The sequence below is a fragment of the Bombina bombina genome, chromosome 6, assembly GCF_027579735.1.
Source record: "Bombina bombina isolate aBomBom1 chromosome 6, aBomBom1.pri, whole genome shotgun sequence".
Taxonomy (NCBI): domain Eukaryota; kingdom Metazoa; phylum Chordata; class Amphibia; order Anura; family Bombinatoridae; genus Bombina; species Bombina bombina.
The window spans coordinates 30,971,033-30,995,232 of NC_069504.1; the positions used below are offsets into that span (position 1 = coordinate 30,971,033).

The 24,200-nt window shown below is 44.3% G+C and overlaps 1 long non-coding RNA gene across 1 annotated transcript in view; it reads right to left on the reverse strand.

Annotated features, from left to right (window-relative positions):
• Window positions 1–334: 334 nt before the first annotated feature.
• LOC128664952 (uncharacterized) overlaps window positions 335–24,200 on the reverse strand; it is an 87,211-nt gene continuing 63,345 nt past the window's right edge. The window contains exon 5 of the long non-coding RNA XR_008402948.1: window positions 335–3,356. This is a non-coding gene — a long non-coding RNA (uncharacterized LOC128664952). The remainder of the gene's footprint in view (window positions 3,357–24,200) is intronic.

Consider the following 24,200-nt stretch of genomic DNA (forward strand, 5'->3'; position numbering starts at 1 on the left):
GTATATAATGTGTGCAGTCTCATGGTACATGGGTATATGTATATAATGTGTGCAGTCTCATGGTACATGGGTATATGTATATAATGTGTGCAGCCTCATTGTACATGGGTATATGTATATAATGTGTGCAGCCTCATTGTACATGGGTATATGTATATAATGCATGCAGTCTCATTGTACATGGGTATATGTATATAATGTGTGTAGCCTCATGGTACATGGGTATATGTATAATGTGTTTAGTCTTATGGTACTGGATAGCTTCCGCTATTTGAATAATGGCCACTGCAAGTTGTTATAGCTACCCCCAAGAACATTAGCCAAGACTGAATGCTTGAGGGTCAAAATAGGAACTGCTTTATTGCACAGAAAACGCATCTTTTATACATTTCCAACAAAAGGGGGTAGTCACCACATAATCGATAGAAACAAATATTATACAATGAGACAAACATCAGACAATGGTTAGTTAAACAAGATTCTAATCAAATCCTGACTTACAAAAGGACAATAGATGACTCACACAATAACAGACACTTTACACCAAGACTAGATATGCAGACAAATAACAGTAGGAGGTCTCAGCATCAGAGAAGGAGGTTGCAATCAGGTCAAACAGTCTGAGTCTGGGGGGGGCTTTCACCTTATACTCCAACAAAACACAGGAATCTTCAGGGCCCTTCAGTTCTCAGAGACTCTGGGAATTCATGGAAATGGGGTAAATCTGAATCCAGGGTAAAAGTACTCCAAATGTACCCCGGTCACCCGCCTCCCAAATGATAGAATCCCCTCAAGTTCTAGGGGAGGAGGCTGCGCTGCATTCCTCTCCAAGTACAAAAGTAACGGAAGCTTCTGTTACATTTCTTCCCCCCCATGGGGTAGACTAACCAGGTACCAGACCACCCACTGGTTTGGACCTGTGTTAGTCGGATAAACCTTTCTTCCATTTTTGTTTTTGGCCACTGCCACTGGGGAATGAGAATGCTGATCTCCTCTTTTTGGAACACACTAAGCTGCTGGGGAGAGAGGTCGGCTACCTCCTCTTCCTGGGCCCTGCGGTGTTACTGGTGAGAGAGGACAGATACCTCCTCTCCCTTGGCCCTGCTTTGTTGCAGGGGAGAGAGGCTATCTACCTCCTCTCCCTGGAACTGGTTCTGCCGCTGGCGAGAGAGATCGGCAACCTCTTCTTCCTGGAACTGGCACTGCCACTGTGGAGAGCGGTCGGCTACCTCCTCTCCCTGGAAACCCCTTGGTTGCTGGGGATATAGATCAGCTACCTCCTCTTCCTTGAAATGGCTCTGCAGTTGGGGAGAAAGTTTGGCTACCTCCTCTCGCTGGAAATGGCTCTGCTGCTGTGGAGAGAGGAAGGCTACCTCCTCTCCCTGGAACTGGCTCTGCCGCTGTGGACAGTGGTTGGCTACCTCCTCTCCCTGGAACTGACTCTCCTGCTGTGGGGAGCGGTCGGCTACATATTCTCCCTGGAAACCGCTCTGCCGCTGGGGAGAGAGAGGTCAGCTACCTCCTCTCTCTGGAACTGACTCTGCTGCTGTGGAGACAGGTCGGCTACCTCCTCTCCCTGGCTTCCCGGAGCTGCTGCAGGTGCTGAGCAGAGACCAGGGGTGCTCTGCCCTGTGGCCATCTCTTCTTCTGGAGGCTCACCGGTGTGTCCCTCCTCAGAGGAAAAGTCTATTAAATTATCAATCTCTGGAGCTTGTGGCTGTGTAATGAAATCGACTACCTCCTCTCCCTGGGACTCCAGAGATATCACAGGTGCTGGACAGAGACCATTGGTGCCCTGCCCTGTTGCCAGCGCTTCTACTGGTGTGGCAAGCTCAGGGCCAGGCTGCTGATCGTGGTCTAGCAGCTCATGGTAGCTCATTGCCGGTTGCCACTCCTCTGAGGAAAAGTCCAATTAATCCTTGATTGTTGCACCATAGCCCTCTGCAGGCTCTGAGGCATGCCGCTGAACAAGATCTGACAGCCTTTTATATGCCTTTTCTAGCTCCCACTCATGCACAGCTAGATAATCAAGATCGTCCCTCAGCCCAGGTACTTTTGTAAGGTTCAGACTCAGCTCTCTGTGTTTCAGTATGTCCTCCTGACGCCACTCTGCTGTACTCCCGGAGTGGGGGTCCTGTGTGAGACTTTCAAATAGCAATCCTGGGCTGCCGTAGTCATAGCCCTCTGTAGGACCATCCGTCTCCATCTCTGGACACACCTGTGCCGCATACCACCGCAGTGCCCGGTTCCCTTCATCCACCTCCATCTCTGTCTGGACCAACCCGTCCAATTCGGCCATCCATTCCTCCCGGGGCTGTTTTTCCAGGAATGACATTCATAGATTAATCTGGAGCCAGTTTTGCTGCTCTGGAGTAGGAAGGGACTTCCCCTGGTAGTCCTGTTTCAAACTGGAGCGCCTCGTTCCAGAGTTTCCGTCGATCCATATCCTTCCAGACCAGTTTACCCTCTACCAAGACAGGGCCATCAAACTAGGCCAGTGCTGCCTGCAATCTCCACTGGAATTCAGCCTACATTTCCATCGAGGTCCAACTGGTAGTTTGTAACTGCTCCGTAAGGAGGAAGCAGATCCCACCGCTGCCAGCCAATTGTACCCCAAGAACATTAGCCAAGACTGAATGCTTGAGGATCAAAATAGGAACTGCTTTATTGCACAGAAAACACAGCTTTTATACATTTCCAACAAAAGGGGGTAGTCACCAAATAATCAATAGAAACAAATGTTATACAATGAGACAAACATCAGACAATGGTTAGTTGAACAAGATTCTAATCACATCCTGACTTACAAAAGGAAAATAGATGACTCTCACAATAACAGACACTTTACACCATGACTAGATATGCAGACACATAACAGCAGGAGGTCCCAGCATTAGAGCAGGAGGTTGCAAACACAGGAATCTTCAGGGCCCTTCAGTTCTCAGAGTCTCTGTGAATTCATGGAAATGGGGTAAACCTGAATCCAGGGTAAAAGTACTCTAAATGTACCCTGGACACCTGCCTCCCAAATCATAGAATCCCCTCAAGTTCCAGGTTCCATAGTCGGTGGAGAGGAGGCTGGCCTGCATTCCTCTCCAAGTACAAAAGTAACAGAAGCTTCTGTTGCAGGTATATGTCTACAGCTTGTGAAGCCTGACATAATACATAGATATATGGCCACAATGTGGGCAGCCTGTTAGTATATGGATACAATGTGTGCAGAGGTCTCATCACATGTGTCTGATGGCAATATATTCAGTATCACATTCTCTACTCTGTAATCCTTCTCGGGGAGTGTTGCTTCTCCGGATGATTGGCACTGTGTACACAAGACTTGATTCACTCAATTCCTCCTTCTGTAACAAAGAATATTAACATTCTGTGTCATATCAGTAGCATTAGTAACATACAGTTTATCTGCTGGTGGTGGTTCTAGGTTGTGTTGGGGAAGCTATGCACATCAATTCATTACTGTAGCACCCCCAGAAACCTCAGAGGTGCAAGCTGCCCTCACTTTACCTTCAGCCTTGTTTTATATGTGGTGTGATCTATGCAGTGTGAGGAGAGATATAAATAATGACAATGTGACCTTTTTTATAAAGGTGCCATCAGGAGTCTGATATATTGTATTGTAGTCCTTTATTCCAAATATCTTAAAATATTTTTCCAACATATAACATTATTGTTATACAATGACATACAGAAGTTACAGTCTGTAATCCTTTCAATATCTGATCAAACCAAACATTTAATGTGTACATATTTTAATACACATTTCCTCTTAATTCCTACTCTTTAACCTTTAGTCTTATGTTAAGCATATTTTCACCTGAACATTTATAAACTTAAACCTATTGGGGCCTATTTATCAAGCTCCATACGGAGCTTGAGGGCCTGTGTTTCTGGTGAGCCTGCAGGCTCATCAGAAACACCAGTTATGAAGCAGCGGTCTAAAGACCGCTGCTTCATAGCCCTGTCCACCTGCTCTGATGAGGCGGACAGGAATCGCCGGAATTCAACCCGATCGAGTACGATCGGGTTGATTGACATCCCCCTGCAGGGGGCGGCATTGCACGAGCAGCTTACAAGAGCTGCTGGTGCAATGCTGAATACAGAGAGCGTATTGCTCTCCGCATTCAGCGATGTCTGTCGGATCTGATCTGCACCGTCGGATCAGGTCCGACAGACATATGATAAATAGGCCTCATTGAATAAATTGCCATAGAATAATAGACAGATAATTCAGGCTTGCTATTTAAATAACTAAGGGTTAGATTACAAGTGGCATACTAACATTTGCTTGCGAGTGATATACCGTAGGCGCGTTATTTTGCGCACCTATTACAACTTGAAAATAAATGCGTTCACTTGAGCTCAATCAAATTTAATGCAGGTCGGGTTAGTGTTACTGAAGACCTTACATAAAGTGTTAGGGATAAAAAAATGCAGGTATTGAAGTGAAAACACAGAGCTATGAGTATGGCCCCAGCCGGTATGTGTCAGGTGTTTAATAGCTACGTTTGGCGGTTCTGCTACCTGCAATGATATTTGTTCATGCGATACATCCATGCTTTAAAGTTTACAAATAAAGATGAAGTTTCATGCATATGCTTGTGCTCCTTGAACTGTTTTCATTTTAGGTATGTGTGCAGCCTCATGGTACATAGGTATATGTATATAATTTAAAACGAAAAAGAGGAGAGAAGCGCAGCTCCTATTCAAGGGTTTCATAAAACTTTATTGTAGCTCCACATGCTACGGTCGCTACTTACCAGATATAAAAGAATAAAATGTCTCGTCATAAAATAGTCAACTCAGCACTTAGCTCTTGGTTTCAGAGTAGTCCTAGAAAACAACTCCTCCTATGCAATATCTCCAAAATTCATCCTTTTCTGAGTACTGAAACTACTAAACAGCTAATCCATTCCCTAGTAATTTCCCGGCTTGACTACTGTAATAACCTACTAACTGGCCTTCCTCTCTTCCGCCTCTCCCCCCTTCAATCCATCCTAAATGCCTCTGCTAGGCTAATCCACCTCTCCCAACGCTCTGTATCCACTGCACCCCTCTGTGAGTCCCTTCACTGGCTCCCCGTTCACAGCAGAGTTAAATTCAAAATTCTCACTCTGACCGACAAAGCCCTTACCAATGCAGCCCCCCCCCCCCATCTACCTGTCCTCACTCATCAAAAAATATACTCCAGCCCGTCCCCTAAGATCTAACAACGATCTTCTCCTTGCCTCTTCTACCATCACCTCCTCTCATGCTAGACTACAGGACTTCTCTCGTGCGGTACCAACCCTCTGGAATGCACTTCCTCGAGCTGTCAGACTTTCCCCCAACCTCTCCTCCTTTAAACGCTCCCTAAAGACCTTCTTTTTCAGGGAAGCCTATCACCAAATCAGTAACTAATGAACTCCACTTGCCTAATAATTGCCCTCATCTAACTCCACACTAACATCATTCCCACCTTTGCAGTCCCCACCTCCTGTTTCTTACCTTCCTACCCATTTAGATTGTAAGTTCCCACGGGAATAGGGCTCCCAATTCCCCCTGTATTTGTTTGTTAAATTTTGTCTGGTGTCTCATATTGTACTGTCCTTTTATCTTTGTTACCCATAGACAGCGCTGGGGAATCTGTTGGGGCTTTATAAATAAATAAATAATAATAATAATACATGATTGGCATATATAAAATAAGTTTCATAAATAAGATCAAGTTTAAAAAACAAACCATATAATGAACAGACATATGAGTATAACTTAAAATCCATACAGAAAATTATATATATGTTTCTAAAAACATCCACATATGGGGATGTATTCTGAAATAATTATAACAAAATACTTATAATAAAATGCTAAACTGAAGTCAAATATCAAATTTACTTAAAATATATAAACAAAAAATGAAAAGCTATGGTAATGATCTTGAAAATAAAAACTAAAACTAAACTCATACTCTGTAATACAGAATCCATTTTCCAGAAATATTATGTATAAATAAAAGCTTGTATATGAGTTAACATTGAGACAGCGTGAGACCTATTGGATAAAAATGCTGGACTCCAACCTAGGGAGTTTCAATAAATGGGCATATACATAATATTTCTGGCAAATGTATTGTGTATTTTAGAGTATGAGTTTAGTTTTAGTTTTTATTTTCAAGATCATTGCTATAGCTATTCATTGTTTGTTCTTATATATTTTAAGTAAATTTGATATTTGATTTCAGTTTAGCATTTTATTTATGTATAGGCACAATGATAATTTGGATTTTGAGTTATACCCATATGTCTGTTCATTATATGGTTTAATTTTTAAACTTGATTTTATTTATGAAATGTATTTTATATATGCCAATCATGTACAGCATTTTAAACTTAAGTTGACGTGTTTTACAAATAAACGGTCCCCTCATGGAAGCATTAACCTATAGGATTGCGTCCTTATAGGAAGGAGGGACTGTTCATTCTTTACCAATAAAATTAAGAAGCATCTGTATCACTCTTGAGAAAGTTAGGTTGGAGCAGAACGAAACGCGTAGAGATTTTCCCTTTCTTTATGTCCCTATGAGGCTTCCGTAGTTCCTCACACCATTGAGGATACTATTGATTCATGCCTGAGGGCATTTTATCTCAACACACCGCGATACACCTATTAAGCCAGCAAAGAGGGACTATCCAAACGGTGGTGTTCAGACTAAGGAGGAGTTGTTTTCTAGGACTACTCAAGTGCTGAGTTGACAATTTTATGACAAGCTATTTTATTCTTTTATGTTGTATGTGATGGCGCTTTTAAAACATTGGAACTATAGTTAATTGTGTGGAGTGCATGTGTATGATCTTTTTTTACATGTATTTTATTTGTTCCATCTGTTTTTAATCTGTTGAACAATGTATTTATGTATAGATAGCTACATAATTAATAGCAGCGCTGCTAAGTGTATTTGATACCCTATCCTTTTTTTGCATATGTATATAATGTGTGCAGCCTTGTGCAAGTGATATAAGAATATCGTAGGCGCGTTATTTTGCGCACCTTTTATAAGCTGAAAATAAATGCATTAGCTTGAGCGCAATCAAATTTAACGCGCGTCGGGTTAGCGTGACTAAAGGCCATGCATAAAGTGTTAGGGATAAAAAGAAGTTGCACCAAACATACACCTAGATTAAGAGTTTTGCGTTAACAGGGGTGCGGTGCTAATGAGCAGTTTTCCCTCAGCGCTCACTTACATACAGCGCTGGTATTACGGGTTTTTACAAACCCGGCGTTAGCCGCAAAAAAGTGAGCGAAGAGCAAAATTTAGCTCCTTATCTCACCTCAATACCAGCGCTGCTTACGTTAGCGGTGAGCTGGTAAAACGTGCTCGTGCATGATTTCCCCATAGGAATCAATGGGGGAGAGCTGGCTAAAAAAAAACTAACACCTGCAAAATTGCAGCGTAAAGCTCCTAACGCAGCCCCATTGATTCCTATAGGGAAATAAAAGTTATGTCTACACCTAACACCCTAACATGAACCCTGAGTCTAAACACCCCTTATCTTACACTTATTAACCCCTAATCTGCCGCCCCCGACATCGCCAAAACCTGCATTATACTATTAACCCCTAATCTGCCGCTCCAGACACCTCCGCCACCTACATTATACTTATGAACCCCTAATCTGCTGCCCCCAAAATCGCCGACACCTACATTATATTTATTAACCCCTAATTTGCCACCCCCAATGTCGCCACAACCTAACTACATTTATTAACCCCTAATCTGCCGCCCCCAACGTCGCCACCACTATAATAAAGTTATTAACCCCTAAACCTAAGTCTAACCCTAACACCCCCTAACTTAAATATAATTAAAAGTAATCTAAATAAAATGAATACAATTAACTAAATTATTCCTATTTAAAACTAAATACTTACCTATAAAATAAACCCTAAGATAGCTACCATATAACTAATAATTACATTGTAGCTAGCTTAGGGTTTATTTTTATTTTACAGGCAACTTTGTATTTATTTTAACTAGGTACAATAGTTATTAAATAGTTATTAACTATTTAATAACTACCTAGTTAAAATAAAGGCAAATTTTACCTGTAAAATAAAACCTAACCTAAGTTACAATTACACCTAACACTACACTACAATTAAATGAATTACCTAAACTAAATACAATTAATTACAATTAAATAAAATCTAAAGTACGGAAACCCCCCCCCCCCCCACTAAATTACAGAAAATAAAATAATTATAAGATTTTTAAACTAATTACACCTACTCTAATCCCCCTAACAAAATAAAAAAGCCCCCCAAAATAAAAAAGCCCTACCCTACACTAAATTACAAATAGCCCTTAAAAGGGCCTTTTGCGGGGCATTGCCCCAAAGTAATCAGCTCTTTTCCTGTAAAAAAAAAATTACAACCCCCCCGAACATTAATACCTACCACCCAGACAACCAACCCTACTCTAAAACCCACCCAATCCCTCCTTAAAAAAACCTAACACTAACCCCTTGAAGATCACCCTACCGTGAGATGTCTTCACCCAACCGGGAAGAAGGGGTCTTCCAGATGGGCAGAAGTCTTCATCCAAGCCGGGCAGAAGAGGTCCTCCAGATGGGCAGAAGTCTTCATCCAGACGGCATCTTCTATCTTCATCCATCCGGCGCGGAGCGAGTCCATCTTCAAGACATCCGACGCGGAGCATCCTTCTCGGCCAAAGACTACCCGACGAATAAAGGTTCCTTTAAGTGACGTCATCCAAGATGGCGTCCCTTCAATTCTTATTCTAGAATTCTATCAGTCAATCGGAATTAAGGTAGGAAAAATCCTATGAGCTGATGCAATCAGCCAATAGGATTGAGCTTGCATTCTATTGGCTGTTCCAATCAGCCAATAGAATGCAAGCTCAATCCTATTGGCTGATTGTATCAGCCAATAGGATTGAACTTCAATCCTATTGGCTGATTGCATCAGCCAATAGGATTTTTCCTACCTTAATTCCGATTGGCTGATAGAATTCTATCAGCCAATCGGAATTGAAGGGACGCCATCTTGGATGACGTCACTTAACCCTTTAATGACCACAGCACTTTTCCATTTTCTGTCCGTTTGGGACCAAGGCTATTTTTACATTTTTGTGGTGTTTGTGTTTAGCTGTAATTTTCCTCTTACTCATTTACTGTACCCACACATATTATATACCGTTTTTCTCGCCATTAAATGGACTTTCCAAAGATACCATTATTTCTTCTGTTAAGTGTGATCAGTCCACGGGTCATCATTACTTGTGGGATATTAACTGCTCCCCTACAGGAAGTGCAAGAGGATTCACCCAGCAGAGTTGCTATATAGCTCCTCCCCTCTACGTCACCTCCAGTCATTCTCTTGCACCCAACGACTAGATAGGATGTGTGAGAGGACTATGGTGATATATTTAGTTTTTATATCTTCAATCAAAAGTTTGTTATTTTATAATAGCACCGGAGTGTGTTATTCCTTCTCTGGTAGAATTTGAAGAAGAATCTACCTGAGTTTTTCTATGATTTTAGCCGGAGTAGTTAAGATCATATTGCTGTTTCTCGGCCATCTGAGGAGAGGTAAACTTCAGATCAGGGGACAGCAGGCAGATTAATCTGCAAAGAGGTATGTAGCAGTTTATTATTTTCTGACATGGAATTGATGAGAAAATCCTGCCATACCGTTATAATGTAAACTCAGCCTTGAATGCAGTAGATGTAGCTGATATCAGGCTGTCATGTATGTATATTTTACACTTCAGTTTTCTGGGAAATGGTACTTCTCTGGCTTTTAAACTGTATACATAGACTTAACCTATTTTGCAGGGACTTGCAATAGGTTTTAAATGACAATTAATTATTGAGGTAAAACGTTTTTTTGCTGGCATGTAAAAACGTTTTTTTCTCTGAGGTACTGGGTGAAAAAATGTTTTGGCCACTTTTTTTCCACTTGGCAATAGTTTTGATTTAAATTAGAGCAGTTCACTGATCCCTCTCACTGTTATGTGTGTGGGGGAGGGGCCATTTTGGTGCTTTCACTATGCATCAGAAAAACTCAGTCAGAGGTTCATTTTCTTCCTGCATGATCCGGTTCATCTCTACAGAGTTCAGGGATCTCAAGAGTCTTTTTTGAGGGAAGTAATCATTCACAGCAGAGCTGTGCTGATTGTATTGACTGTGATATAAAAAACGTTTATTTGTGTATTTTTTTCTGCTGCCTGGGTTAGTTATCATTTGCTGAGGGGAACAATCCTTTGCTAAAACTGTATATTCTGACAAAGATTGATGCTATAACTTAATTATTTTATCTGTTATAATATTTTCTGTGCTTCTTAAAGGCACAGTTCGTTTTCATATTATTTGTAAATTACTTTGAAAAGTATTTCCAAGTTGCTGTTTATTTGCTAGTGTGTTAAACATGTCTGATTCAGAGGAATATCTCTGTGCTATATGTGTTAATGCCAAAGTGGAGCCCAATAGAAATTTATGTACTAAATGTATTGATGCTACTTTAAAAAATAGTCAATCTGTACAAATTGAACATATTTCACCAAACAACGAGGGGAGAGTTATGCCGACTAACTCGCCTCACGTGTCAGTACCTGCATCTCCCGCTCAGGAGGTGCGTGATATTGTAGCGCCGAGTGCATCTGGGCGGCCATTACAAATCACATTACAAGATATGGCTACTGTTATGACTGAAGTTTTGGCTAAACTACCAGAACTAAGAGGTAAACGTGATCACTCTGGGATGAGAACAGAGTGCGCTGATAATGCAAGGGCCATGTCTGATACTGCGTCACAGTTTTAAATAAATTGTTTTTAGTGTACCTCGTTTGGAGTGGGTTTTACTTTCACTCTAGCACTGTTACCAATCAATATCTTGAAACCGCAGTGTATGGGACACCTGGTTTGTCTACACTGTGATCCTATTTTTTTCGGACGTCTGCAAGGAAGGTGTGTGAGCCCAAAGAAACGGTGATTGGCTACAACATTCACGTGACTGCGGGAGTTTGGTGCATGCCATTGGTTGGTCTTCCGGGCGACGGTTGAGGTCCCGGTCTGTCTCACTAGGCACATTTTGGTGCCGTTTCGTTTGTAAGTATTCCATCTATATGTTACTTGAGCGTGTTTGCAGATTGTAACAATATTACCCTATGTCTGGCGCCTTCTTACTTTCAATCTAGATTCGCTCATCGTACCACAAACAATTGGAAGAGCTGCCGTATTTTGGATTCGATTGGACTGTATATTTGACATTATTTGTTATTACCTTCCGTGAGCGCACCTCTACAGGGAGTCCTAAGAAACCCTGAAACCTTTGCGTCACAGTTTGCAGAACGTGAAGACGGAGAGCTTCATTCTGTGGGTGACGGTTCTGATCCAAATAAACTGGACTCAGACATTTAAAATTTTAAATTTAAGCTTGAGAACCTCCGTGTGTTACTAGGGGAGGTATTAGCGGCTCTGAATGATTGTAACACAGTTGCAATCCCAGAAAAAATGTGTAGGTTGGATAAATATTTTGCAGTACCGACGAGTACTGACGTTTTTCCTATACCTAAGAGACTTACTGACATTGTTACTAAGGAGTGGGATAGACCCGGTGTGCCTTTCTCACCCCCTCCTATATTCAGAAAAATGTTTCCAATAGACGCCGCCACACGGGACTTATGGCAAATGGTCCCTAAGGTGGAGGGAGCAGTTTCTACTTTAGCTAAGCGTACCACTATCCCAGTGGAGGATAGCTGTGCTTTTTCAGATCCAATGGATAAAAAATTAGAGGGTTACCTTAAGAAAATGTTTGTTCAACAAGGGTTTATATTGCAACCTCTTGCATGTATTGCGCCTGTCACGGCTGCAGCAGCATTTTGGTTTGAGTCTCTGGAAGAGACACTTCAATCATCCACACTAGATGACATCACACACAAACTTAAATTCCTTAAGTTAGCTAATTCATTTATTTCAGATGCCGTAGTACATTTAACTAAACTTGCGGCTAAAAATTCAGGATTCGCCATTCAGGCACGCAGAGCTCTGTGGCTAAAATCCTGGTCAGCTGATGTTACGTCTAAATCTAAATTGCTTAATATTCCTTTCAAAGGGCAGACCTTATTCGGGCCCGGCTTGAAAGAGATTATTGATGACATTACAGGAGGTAAAGGTCATGCCCTGCCTCAGGACAAGGCCAAAGCCAAGGCTAGACAGTCCAATTTTCGTTCCTTTCGTAATTTCAAAGCAGGAGCAGCATCAACTTCCTCTGCACCAAGACAGGAAGGAGCTGTTGCTCGCTACAGACAAGGCTGGAAACCTAACCAGTCCTGGAACAGGGGCAAACAGGCCAGAAAACCTGCTGCTGCCCCTAAGACAGCATGAATTGAGGGCCCCCGATCCGGGACCGGATCTAGTGGGGGGCAGACTTTCCCTCTTCGCCCAGGCTTGGGCAAGAGATGTTCAGGATCCCTGGGCGTTAGAGATCATATCTCAGGGATACCTTCTGGACTTCAAATCCTCTCCCCCAAGAGGGAGATTTCATCTGTCAAGGTTGTCAACAAACCTAACAAAGAAGGAAGCGTTTCTACGCTGCGTACAAGATCTTTTATTAATGGGAGTGATCCATCCAGTTCCGCGGTTGGAACAAGGACAAGGGTTTTACTCAAATCTGTTTGTAGTTCCCAAAAAGAGGGAACCTTCAGGCCAATCTTGGATTTAAAGATCCTAAACAAATTCCTAAGAGTTCCATCGTTCAAGATGGAAACTATTCGAACAATTTTGCCCATGATCCAAGAGGGTCAGTACTTGACCACAGTGGATTTAAAGGATGCTTACCTTCACATACCGATTCACAGAAGTCATTACCGGTATCTAAGGTTTGCCTTTTTAGACAGGCATTACCAGTTTGTAGCTCTTCCATTCGGACTGGCTACGGCTCCAAGAATCTTCACAAAGGTTCTGGGCACTCTTCTGGCGGTACTAAGACCGCGAGGAATTTCAGTAGCTCCGTACTTAGACGACATACTGATACAAGCTTCAAGCTTTCAAACTGCCAAATCTCATACAGAGATAGTACTGGCATTTCTAAGGTCGCATGGATGGAAAGTGAACGAAGAGAAAAGTTCTCTCTTTCCACTCACAAGAGTTCCCTTCCTGGGGACTCTGATAGATTCTGTAGAAATGAAGATTTACCTGACAGAGGACAGGTTAACAAAACTTCAAAATGCATGCCGTGTCCTTCATTCCATTCAAGAGACCAGAAATTCTCTTCTATGGTGGCTTTATCGGCCACATCTGTCCAGGGGAATGCCATTCAGCAGGCCAGACTGGTCAATTGTAACAACAGACGCCAGCCTACTAGGTTGGGGCGCTGTCTGGAATTCTCTGAAGGCTCAGGGACTATGGAATCAGGAGGAGAGTCTTCTTCCAATAAACATTCTGGAATTGAGAGCAGTCCTCAATGCTCTTCTGGCTTGGCCCCAGTTAGCAACTCGGGGGTTCATCAGGTTCCAGTCGGACAACATCACGACTGTAGCTTATATCAACCATCAGGGAGGGACAAGAAGCTCCCTAGCAATGATGGAAGTATCGAAGATAATTCGCTGGGCAGAGTCTCACTCTTGCCACCTGTCTGCAATCCACATCCCGGGAGTGGAGAACTGGGAGGCGGATTTCTTAAGTCGTCAGACTTTTCATCCGGGGGAGTGGGAACTTCATCCAGAGGTCTTTGCCCAAATACTTCCACGTTGGGGCAAACCAGAGATAGATCTCATGGCGTCTCGACAGAACGCCAAGCTTCCGCGCTACGGGTCCAGATCCAGGGATCCGGGAGCGGTCCTGATAGATGCCTTGACAGCACCATGGACCTTCAGGATGGCTTATGTGTTTCCACCTTTCCCGATGCTTCCTCGATTGATTGCCAGAATCAAACAGGAGAAAGCATCAGTGATTCTAATAGCGCCTGCATGGCCACGCAGGACTTGGTATACAGATCTGGTGGACATGTCATTCTGTCCACCTTGGTCGTTACCTCTGAAACAGGACCTTCTGATTCAGGGTCCTTTCAAACATCAAAATCTAACTTCTCTGAAGCTGACTGCTTGGAAATTGAACGCTTGATCTTATCAAAGCGTGGTTTTTCTGAGTCAGTTATTGATACCTTAATACAGGCTAGGAAGCCTGTCACCAGAAAGATTTACCATAAAATATGGCGTAAATACCTATATTGGTGCGAATCCAAAGGTTACTCTTGGAGTAAGGTTAGGATTCCTAGGATATTGTCTTTTCTACAAGAAGGTTTAGAAAAGGGGTTATCCGCTAGTTCCTTAAAGGGACAGATCTCAGCTCTGTCCATTCTGTTACACAAGCGTCTGTCAGAAGTTCCAGACGTTCAGGCTTTTTGTCAGGCTTTGGCCAGGATTAAACCTGTGTTTAAAGCTGTGGCTCCACCATGGAGTTTAAACCTTGTTCTTAACGTTTTACAGGGTGTTCCGTTTGAACCCCTTCATTCCATTGATATAAAGTTGTTATCTTGGAAAGTTCTATTTTTAATGGCTATTTCCTCGGCTCGAAGAGTCTCTGAGTTATCAGCCTTACATTGTGATTCTCCTTATTTGATTTTTCACTCGGATAAGGTAGTTCTGCGTACTAAGCCTGGGTTCTTACCTAAGGTAGTCACTAACAGGAATATCAATCAGGAGATTGTTGTTCCATCCTTGTGCCCAAATCCTTCTTCGAGGAAGGAACGTCTTTTGCACAATCTGGATGTAGTTCGTGCCCTTAAATTTTATTTACAGGCAACTAAAGATTTTCGACAAACGTCTTCCCTGTTTGTCGTTTACTCTGGTCAGAGGAGAGGTCAAAAAGCTTCTGCTACCTCTCTCTCTTTTTGGCTTCGTAGCATAATTCGTTTAGCTTATGAGACTGCTGGACAGCAGCCTCCTGAAAGAATTACAGCTCATTCCACTAGAGCTGTGGCTTCCACTTGGGCCTTTAAGAATGAGGCCTCTGTTGAACAGATTTGCAAGGCTGCAACTTGGTCTTCGCTTCATACTTTTTCCAAATTTTACAAATTTGACACTTTTGCTTCCTCGGAGGCTATTTTTGGGAGAAAGGTTCTTCAGGCAGTGGTTCCTTCTGTATAAAGAGCCTGCCTATCCCTCCCGTCATCCGTGTACTTTTGCTTTGGTATTGGTATCCCACAAGTAATGATGACCCGTGGACTGATCACACTTAACAGAAGAAAACATAATTTATGCTTACCTGATAAATTCCTTTCTTCTGTAGTGTGATCAGTCCACGGCCCGCCCTGTTTTTTAAGGCAGGTAAATATTTTTTAAATTATACTCCAGTCACCACTACACCCTTGGCTTCTCCTTTCTCGTTGGTCCTTGGTCGAATGACTGGAGGTGACGTAGAGGGGAGGAGCTATATAGCAACTCTGCTGGGTGAATCCTCTTGCACTTCCTGTAGGGGAGCAGTTAATATCCCACAAGTAATGATGACCCGTGGACTGATCACACTACAGAAGAAAGGAATTTATCAGGTAAGCATAAATTATGTTTTTCATCATATCTTATAATTTACTATAAAAAAGTATAAAATATGAGGAAAAAAATGGAAAAAAACACACTTTTTCTAACTTTGACCCCCAAAATCTGTTACATATCTACAACCACCAAAAAAGTCCCATGCTAAATAGTTTCTAAATTTTGTCCTGAGTTTAGAAATACCCAATGTTTACATGTTCTTTGCTTTTTTTGCAAGTTATAGGTCCATAAATACAAGTAGCACTTTGCTATTTGCAAACCACTTTTTTTCAAAATTAGCGCTAGTTACATTGGAACACTGATATCTTTCAGGAATCCCTGAATATCCATTGACATGTATATATTTTTTTTTAGAAGACATCCCAAAGTATTGATCTAGGTCAATTTTGGTATATTTCATGCCACCATTTCACCTCCAAATGCGATCAAATACAAAAAATTGTTCACTTTTTCACAAATTTTTTCACAAACTTTCTGTTTCTCACTGAAATTATTTACAAACAGCTTGTGCAATTATGGCATAAATGGTTGTAAATTGTTCTCTGGGATCCCCTTTGTTCATAAATAGCAGAGATATATGGCTTTGGCATTGCTTTTTGGTAATTAGAAGGCTGCTAAATGCCACTGTGCACCACACGTGTATTATGCCCAGCAGTGAAGGGGTTAATTAGGGAGCATGTAGGGAGCTTTTTGGGGTAATTTTAGATTTAGTGTAGTGTAGTAGACAACCCCAAGTATTGATTTAGGCCCATTTTGGTATATTTCATGCCACCAATTCACCGCCAAATGCGATCAAATAAAAAAAAACGCTAAATTTTTTACAATTTTAGGTTTCTCACTGAAATTATTTACAAACAGCTTGTGCAATTATGGCACAAATGATTGTAAATGCTTCTCTGGGATCCCCTTTGTTCAGAAATAGCAGACATATATGACTTTGGCGTTGCTTTTTGGTAATTAGAAGGCCGCTAAATACTGCTGCGCATCACACGTGTATTATGGCTAGCAGTGAAGGGGTTAATTAGGTAGTTTGTAGGGAGCTTGCAGGGTTACTTTTAGCTTTAGTGTAGAGATCAGCCTCCCACCTGACACATCCCACCCCCTGATCCCTCCCAAACAGCTCCCTTCCCTCCCCCACCCCACAATTGTCCCCGCCATCTTAAGTACTGGCAGAAAGTCTGCTAGTACTAAAATAAAAGTTTTTTTATTTTTTTTATAGCATATTTACATATGCTGCTGTGTAGGATCCCCCCTTAGCCCCCAACCTCCCTGACCCCCCCCCCAACACAGCTCTCTAACCGTCCCCCTCTGCATTATTGGGGGCCATCTTGGGTACTGGCAGCTGTCTGCCAGTACCCAAATTGCAGAAAAAAATGTTTTTTTTTTATTCTGTTTTTTTTTTCTGTAGTGTAGCTTCCCTCCCCCCACAGACCAACCCCCACACATTGATTGATTTATTTTTTTTAAACTATTATTCCCCTTTTTGTAGCATTTTATTAAACTTTTTTGCTGTAGTGTAGCGTTTCCCACCCGCTCCCTCCCTGTGCACGCGCCCGCCCCCGCCCTCCCGTGCACGCGCGCGCCTGTGCGCGCCCCCGGACATCCCCGCCCACGATCCCGCCCCCCTCCACATCACCAGTGCCAACGATGGCCGCCACCCGCCTCCCGGTCCGGCTCCCACCCACCAACGAGGAAAGCCACTGATCTCCGGTGCAGAGAGGGCCACAGAGTGGCTCTCTCTGCACCGAATGGCTTAAAAAGGTTATTGCAGGATGCCTCCATATCGAGGCATCACTGCAATAACCGGAAAGCAGCTGGAAGCGAGCAGGATCGCTTCCAGCTGCTTTCCACACCGAGGACGTGCAGGGTACGTCCTCAGGCGTTAACTGCCTTTTTTTTGAGGACGTACCCTGCACGTCCTCGGTCGTTAAGGGGTTAAAGTAACCTTCATTCGTCGGGTAGTCGTTGGCTAAGAAGGATGCTCTGCGCCGTGTGGATGAAGATAGAAGATGCCGTCTGGATGAAGACTTCTGCCCGTCTGGAGGACCTCTTCTGCCCGGCTTGGATGAAGACTTCTGCCTGTCTGGAGGACCACTTCTGCCCGGTTGGGTGAAGACGTTTCACGGTAGGGTGATCTTCAAGGGGTTAGTGTTAGGTTTTTAAGGGGGGATTGGGTGGGTTTTAGAGTAGGGTTGGTTGTGTGGGTATGTGTGGGCAATGCCCCGCAAAAGGCCCTTTTAAGGGCTATTTGTAATTTAGAGTAGGGTAGGGCTTTTTTTATTTTGGGGGGCTTTTTTATTTTGCTAGGGGGATTAGAGTAGGTGTAATTAGTTTAGAAATCTTGTAATTATTTTATTATTTTCTGTAATTTAGTGTTTTTTATTTTTTACTTTAGATAATTTTATTTAATTGTAATTAATTGTATTTAATTTATTTAATTGTAGTGTTAGGTGTATTTGTAACTTAGGTTAGGTTTTATTTTACAGGTAAATTTGTCTTTATTTTAACTAGGTAATTATTAAATAGTTAATAACTATTCAATAACTATTGTACCTAGTTAAAATAAATACAAAGTTGTCTGTAAAATAAAATAAACCCTAAACTAGCTACAATGTAACTATAAGTTATATTGTAGCTAGTTTAGGGTTTATTTTATAGGTAAGTATTTAGTTTTAAATAGGAATTATTTTATTAATTGTAGTAATTTTTGTGACAGACCCTTCTGTCAGTACTGAAGGAGTTAACTGTGTTCAGCTTTAAGTAGCTATTTTCTAATGACAAGGTTACTAGCCTCAGCTATTGTGTACTGTCATTAAAGTTAGTGATAAACATTCCATTGTTTAATCACCTCCAGAGAGCAGACGCCTAGGTGATAAGAAAAGCCAAGTGTGTCTTGTGTTTAAATTGTTATCAGCTTAAGCAAGGTAATTCTATTGTATCATGTCAAAGGGCGTGTTCCCTCTATCTAATGTACAACATTCTTTCAACCCCCCATCTGGGGTCAGACCTGCATAAATACTGGGCATATGGCCCTTAATAAAGTTCACTTTGTTTTACCTTTAATGTGGAGCCTGGTCTCATGTTTGAGGGGGTAACTGATTGGGGTTGTGAATTGCTGATTCCCTATTCAGGACGTTGTTCATCTGGAATTAACCCTTGGTACCCTGTTGGTACCGAAACAATTGGTGGAAAGCGAATGGACGAGCCTTATCGCCCAGAAGAGCAACTACACATCCAGACTTAATGGGAATACCGTATGAAAGGCTAAAAAGACCTACCCTTATAGACCTGCTAGAACAACGGGGCCAACAAACCAGTAACCTCAGGAAGAGGGAGATTATTTCAAGACTGACCAAGATGGACGGAGGACCAGGGCCCGAAGTGACCAATGAGCCCAGCATATCAGACAGAACCCCCGAAGAAGCAAGCTTTGACCGGGCGGTCAAAATAAGACTGGCACATTATGGCCCCAACCCGTCCGTGGAAATTATCGACCGGGTTATAGCCGCTGTGGAGGCCAACCTACTTCGCCAAAACGGCGCTGCAGTAGCCCAAGTCACGGTAACCCCAATGGAAAAGAGAAAAGTGCATTTTGCCGTTTTTAAAAACTTCCTAGAAACAGAAGGAGAGATTGATAGGTACCTTGCGGATTTTGAGAGGCAATGTGCACTACACCAGGTACCCGCAGAGGACTGGGTCACGATATTATCCAGAAAATTATCCGGCCGGGCCAGTGAGGCTTTTCGGGCCATTCCAGATGAGGAAGTCGGGGATTATAATACTGTAAAAGAGGCTCTGCTCTCCAGGTATGCGGTTACACCGGAGGCATACCGGAGGCGGTTCAGAGACACTGTCAAATTAGCTGGTGATTCCTACGTTGAGTGGGCATGTAAGTTGCACCGCACAGCATCTTACTGGATGGCGGGGTGTCAAGCCGTATCTGGGGAAAAGGTGCTGCAGCTATTCCTGTTGGAACATTGCTTTGACAAGTTATCAGCAGGAGTTAGAGAGTGGGTTCGGGACCGTAAACCCTCCACCCTGCATGAAGCTGCTCGCCTGGCAGATGAGTATACGGATGCCCACAAACTGGATACTGCTACCCCTAAGCCCCCTGCTAGAGTGGAGTACAGACCCCCAGTCACCCAAGCAGCTGCCGGTTACCAACCCCTGGTGCACCGCTATACCACACCGCCTTCAGCCACAAACTACCCTCAGACAGCCCGGTTCAACTCACGGGATTACTCACAGCCTATTCGGTGCTTTGGATGTAAGCAACCAGGGCACAAAAGATCGAAGTGTCCACTTAACACTGCGAACCAAGCACAGTCCTGGAGGCGACCCGCCAGCGGAATCCCACGTACCCCTCCGCCTGCTGCCCACTGCGTAGAGGGGGAAGAATGCTGGGGCATCCTACATGAAGTAGACCCCGGGCAAGCTGTCCACCGGGATAACCGACAACAGCACCGGCAACTGGTTAAAGTGAATGGGAAGGAGGTCAGTGGTCTACGGGATACTGGTGCTACCATGACCTTGCTCCAAAAGAACTTGGTGTCCGAGAACCAGCACACTGGAGACACTGTGGCTGTGAGGGTAGCAGGGGGCACTGTGTTCCGCCTACTTGTTGCCCGGGTACATTTGGATTGGGGAGTGGGCGCTAGACATGTGAATGTGCGGGTCATGAAGGATTTACCCGCTGATGTTCTCCTTGGAAATGACTTGGCCCCCCTTGTTTCTGCCTACGCTCCAATGGGTCCCGCTGATGTTAACCCTGTGACTACCCGTGCCCAGACCCGTGCCGCTGAGATCGACCCACCTGCTGCTGAGACCCAGGTAAGACTCTCCCCCCCGACTTGTACCCTAGATCAGGCCCCCTTAGGCTGGGATACCACAGAGACGTACGGGAGGGAAACCCGGGAAGATCCCACCCTTCAGAAGTACAGGGCTAGGGCAGATGCTGGAGAAGAGGGAGTAGATGGGGAACGTTATGAGTGGGTGGGGGATAGGCTATATAGAATCCCCAAACCTGCCCAGAAAAGTACTGCCCCTCCACAGAATCGGCAGCTGGTGGTGCCTGCGAAATACCGGCAAGAGATTCTGCGGATTGGGCACGATGTACCATTAGCTGGACATCTAGGGTCCCGCCGCACAGCTCATAGGATCACCCAAAATTTCTTCTGGCCCAATTTTAACCGAGATGTGCGGGTATATTGTAGCACTTGCAACACCTGTCAACGGGTGGGTAAGCAGGGGGATCACCCGAAAGCTAGGCTTATGACTATGCCTGTCATTGGGGAACCCTTTTCCCGCATAGCCGTTGACATTGTGGGTCCACTGGCCAGGGCTAGTCCATCAGGTAAGAAGTATATTCTCACTGTGGTGGACTATGCCACTCGTTACCCAGAGGCAGTAGCACTGTCGAATATAGAGGCAGAAACAGTAGCTGACGCCCTGGTTAAGGTTTTTACTAGGGTCGGGTTCCCTAAGGAGATTCTCTCTGACCAGGGGACCCAGTTTACCGCTGTGCTCACCCAGCAGCTGTGGAAGGTGTGCGGCATTAAACCATTGCTCAGTTCGCCTTATCACCCACAGACTAACGGTCTCTGCGAGCGCTTTAATGGCACCCTCAAGCAGATACTGAGGACCTTTACTGACACTTGCAGAGACTGGGAACGATTCCTGCCTCATCTGTTATTTGCGTACAGAGAGGTGCCCCAGGAATCTACTGGGTTCTCTCCCTTCGAGTTACTCTATGGGAGAAGGGTCTGCGGACCCCTGAATCTCATTAGAGGACACTGGGAGGGAGAGACAGAGCAGGAGGGTATCCCCATAGTACCATATGTTCTGGAACTCCGGGACCGCATGGAGAAACTGTCCCTGATAGTAAGAGAGAATCTCCAGGTGGCCCAGGGGAGACAGAAGGGGTGGTACGATCGGGGTGCCCGGCAGCGGGTCTTCCAGGTTGGACAGAAAGTTTTGGTGCTCAAGCCTGTGAAGGCCAACAAGATACAAGCATCTTGGCAGGGCCCGTATAAGGTGTTATCTCAGGTGTGTGATACTACCTATATTATAGCCAGCTGTGCAGATGAAAGGATCCAGCAATCCTTTCATGTGAACATGCTGAAGGAGTATCAGGAGAGGCCAGAGGATGTCGCTGCAGTGTGTGCCCCTGCTGCAGACGACCCAGAGAATTTACCCCTGCCTGACTTATTAGAGAAGGACCCCCAGACTGACCTCACTAGTCTTGTGCAGCTAGGGGACCGGTTAAGCCCTACCGAGAGGGTACAGGCAAGGCAGCTCCTGTGGGAGAAGCAGGCGACGTTCTCCCAAGAGCCCGGCTACACTACTCTAGCTGTACATAAGGTAGAGACCCCTGGACAGAATCCCCTGCGACAGCCCCCCTACCGTATCCCCGAAGCAGTCCGAGAAGGAATGCGGAAGGAGATACAGGAGATGGCTCAGATGGGAGTCATCGAGCACTCCGATAGTCCTTGGGCTTCACCTGTAGTCCTGGTACCTAAGAAAGATGGGACCACCCGGTTTTGTGTGGACTACAGGCGGCTCAACGAAAGGACCACCACTGACGCTTACCCGATGCCCCGGGTAGACGAATTACTAGACCGTATTGCTAGGGGACGCTATCTGACCACCATAGACCTGTGTAAAGGCTATTGGCAGATTCCCCTGGCCGAGGATGCTATCCCCAAGTCGGCATTCGTCACCCCATTCGGCCTGTACCAGTTTAAGGTCATGCCCTTTGGGATGAAGAATGCCCCGGCTACCTTCCAGCGTTTGGTGGATAGACTCCTCGATGGCTTCCAGGAATTTGCTTGTGCATACCTGGACGACATTGCGGTTTACAGTGAGTCCTGGGAAGAACACCTAATCCATGTAGCGGTGGTTCTGGACAAGATTCGGGCCGCTGGCCTGACCTTGAAACCAGACAAGTGCCATCTAGGTATGGCTAAAGTACAGTACTTGGGTCACCGAGTGGGGTGTGGGAGCCAGAGACCGGAGCCAGCCAAGGTAGAGGCTGTGGCTAACTGGCCCACACCTATCACTAAGACCCAAGTGCTAGCCTTCCTGGGGACGGCCGGGTATTACCGACGTTTTGTCCCGGACTACAGTACTATCGCCAAGCCCCTGACTGACCTGACTAAAAAGAACCTCCCCAAACAGGTCCTGTGGTCTCCAGCTTGTGAAGCCACATTTCAGGCACTGAAGCAGGCTCTTGTGAATGCCCCTGTCTTGGCTGCCCCAGTCCCTAACAAACGTTTTCTCATTCATACAGATTCTTCCATGTATGGACTGGGGGCTGTGCTGAGCCAAGTCGGGGAGGATGGAGGAGAGCACCCTGTCGCATACCTGAGCAGAAAGTTGTTACCTCGGGAAGTAAGTTATGCGGCAGTAGAGAAGGAATGTTTAGCCCTGGTCTGGGCACTGAAGAAGTTGAACCCTTATCTATATGGACAGGAATTCTCTCTCATAACGGACCACAATCCCTTAGTCTGGCTTAACCGGGTCTCAGGAGACAATGGCAGATTGCTGCGGTGGAGTTTAGCCCTCCAACCCTATAACTTCACCATCAGCTACCGGCCCGGTAAGCTAAACGGGAATGCAGATGGATTATTCCGGCAAACTGACATGCCTACCACCTCCTAGTCCGGTCATCCCCAAGTTGACCCGCCAAAGGGTCAAGCCGGGTCTGCCGGAGTGTTCCACCAGGGGGGAGCCATGTGACAGACCCTTCTGTCAGTACTGAAGGAGTTAACTGTGTTCAGCTTTAAGAAGCTATTTTCTAACGACAAGGTTACTAGCCTCAGCTATTGTGTACTGTCATTAAAGTTAGTGATAAACATTCCATTGTTTAATCACCTCCAGAGAGCAGACGCCTAGGTGATAAGAAAAGCCAAGTGTGTCTTGTGTTTAAATTGTTATCAGCTTAAGCAAGGTAATTCTATTGTATCATGTCAAAGGGTGTGTTCCCTCTATCTAATGTACAACATTCTTTCAACCCCCCATCTGGGGTCAGACCTGCATAAATACTGGGCATATGGCCCTTAATAAAGTTCACTTTGTTTTACCTTTAATGTGGAGCCTGGTCTCATGTTTGAGGGGGGAACTGATTGGGGTTGTGAATTGCTGATTCCCTATTCAGGACGTTGTTCATCTGGTATTAACCCTTGGTACCCTGTTGGTACCGTAACAATTTTATTTAGATTTATTTAAATTATATTTAAAGTGTCAGTAAACCTAAAAAATAATGTTATATAATTCTGCACATAGTGCAGAATTATATAACATTATTTTAGTGCTATAGTTATAAAAGCCTTTTTACCCTTTGAATATTTTAAAAATATGCCGCTTTTACAGACCCGCTCTCTGCTGAGCGGGTCTGTTTTTTTTACTCAGCGCATCGGGCCAGCTGTATAGTCACAGCCCGACCGCGCCATAACATTAAGTGAAGCTCGCTCCTGCTGTCAGACAGAGCAGGAGCGAGCTGCACTTAGTCTTATGGCGCGGTCGGGCCGGGCTGTGACTATACAGCTGGCCCGATGCGCTGAGTAAAAAAAACAGACCCGCTCAGCAGAGAGCGGGTCTTTAAAAGTGGCATATTCTTAAAATATTCAAAGGGTAA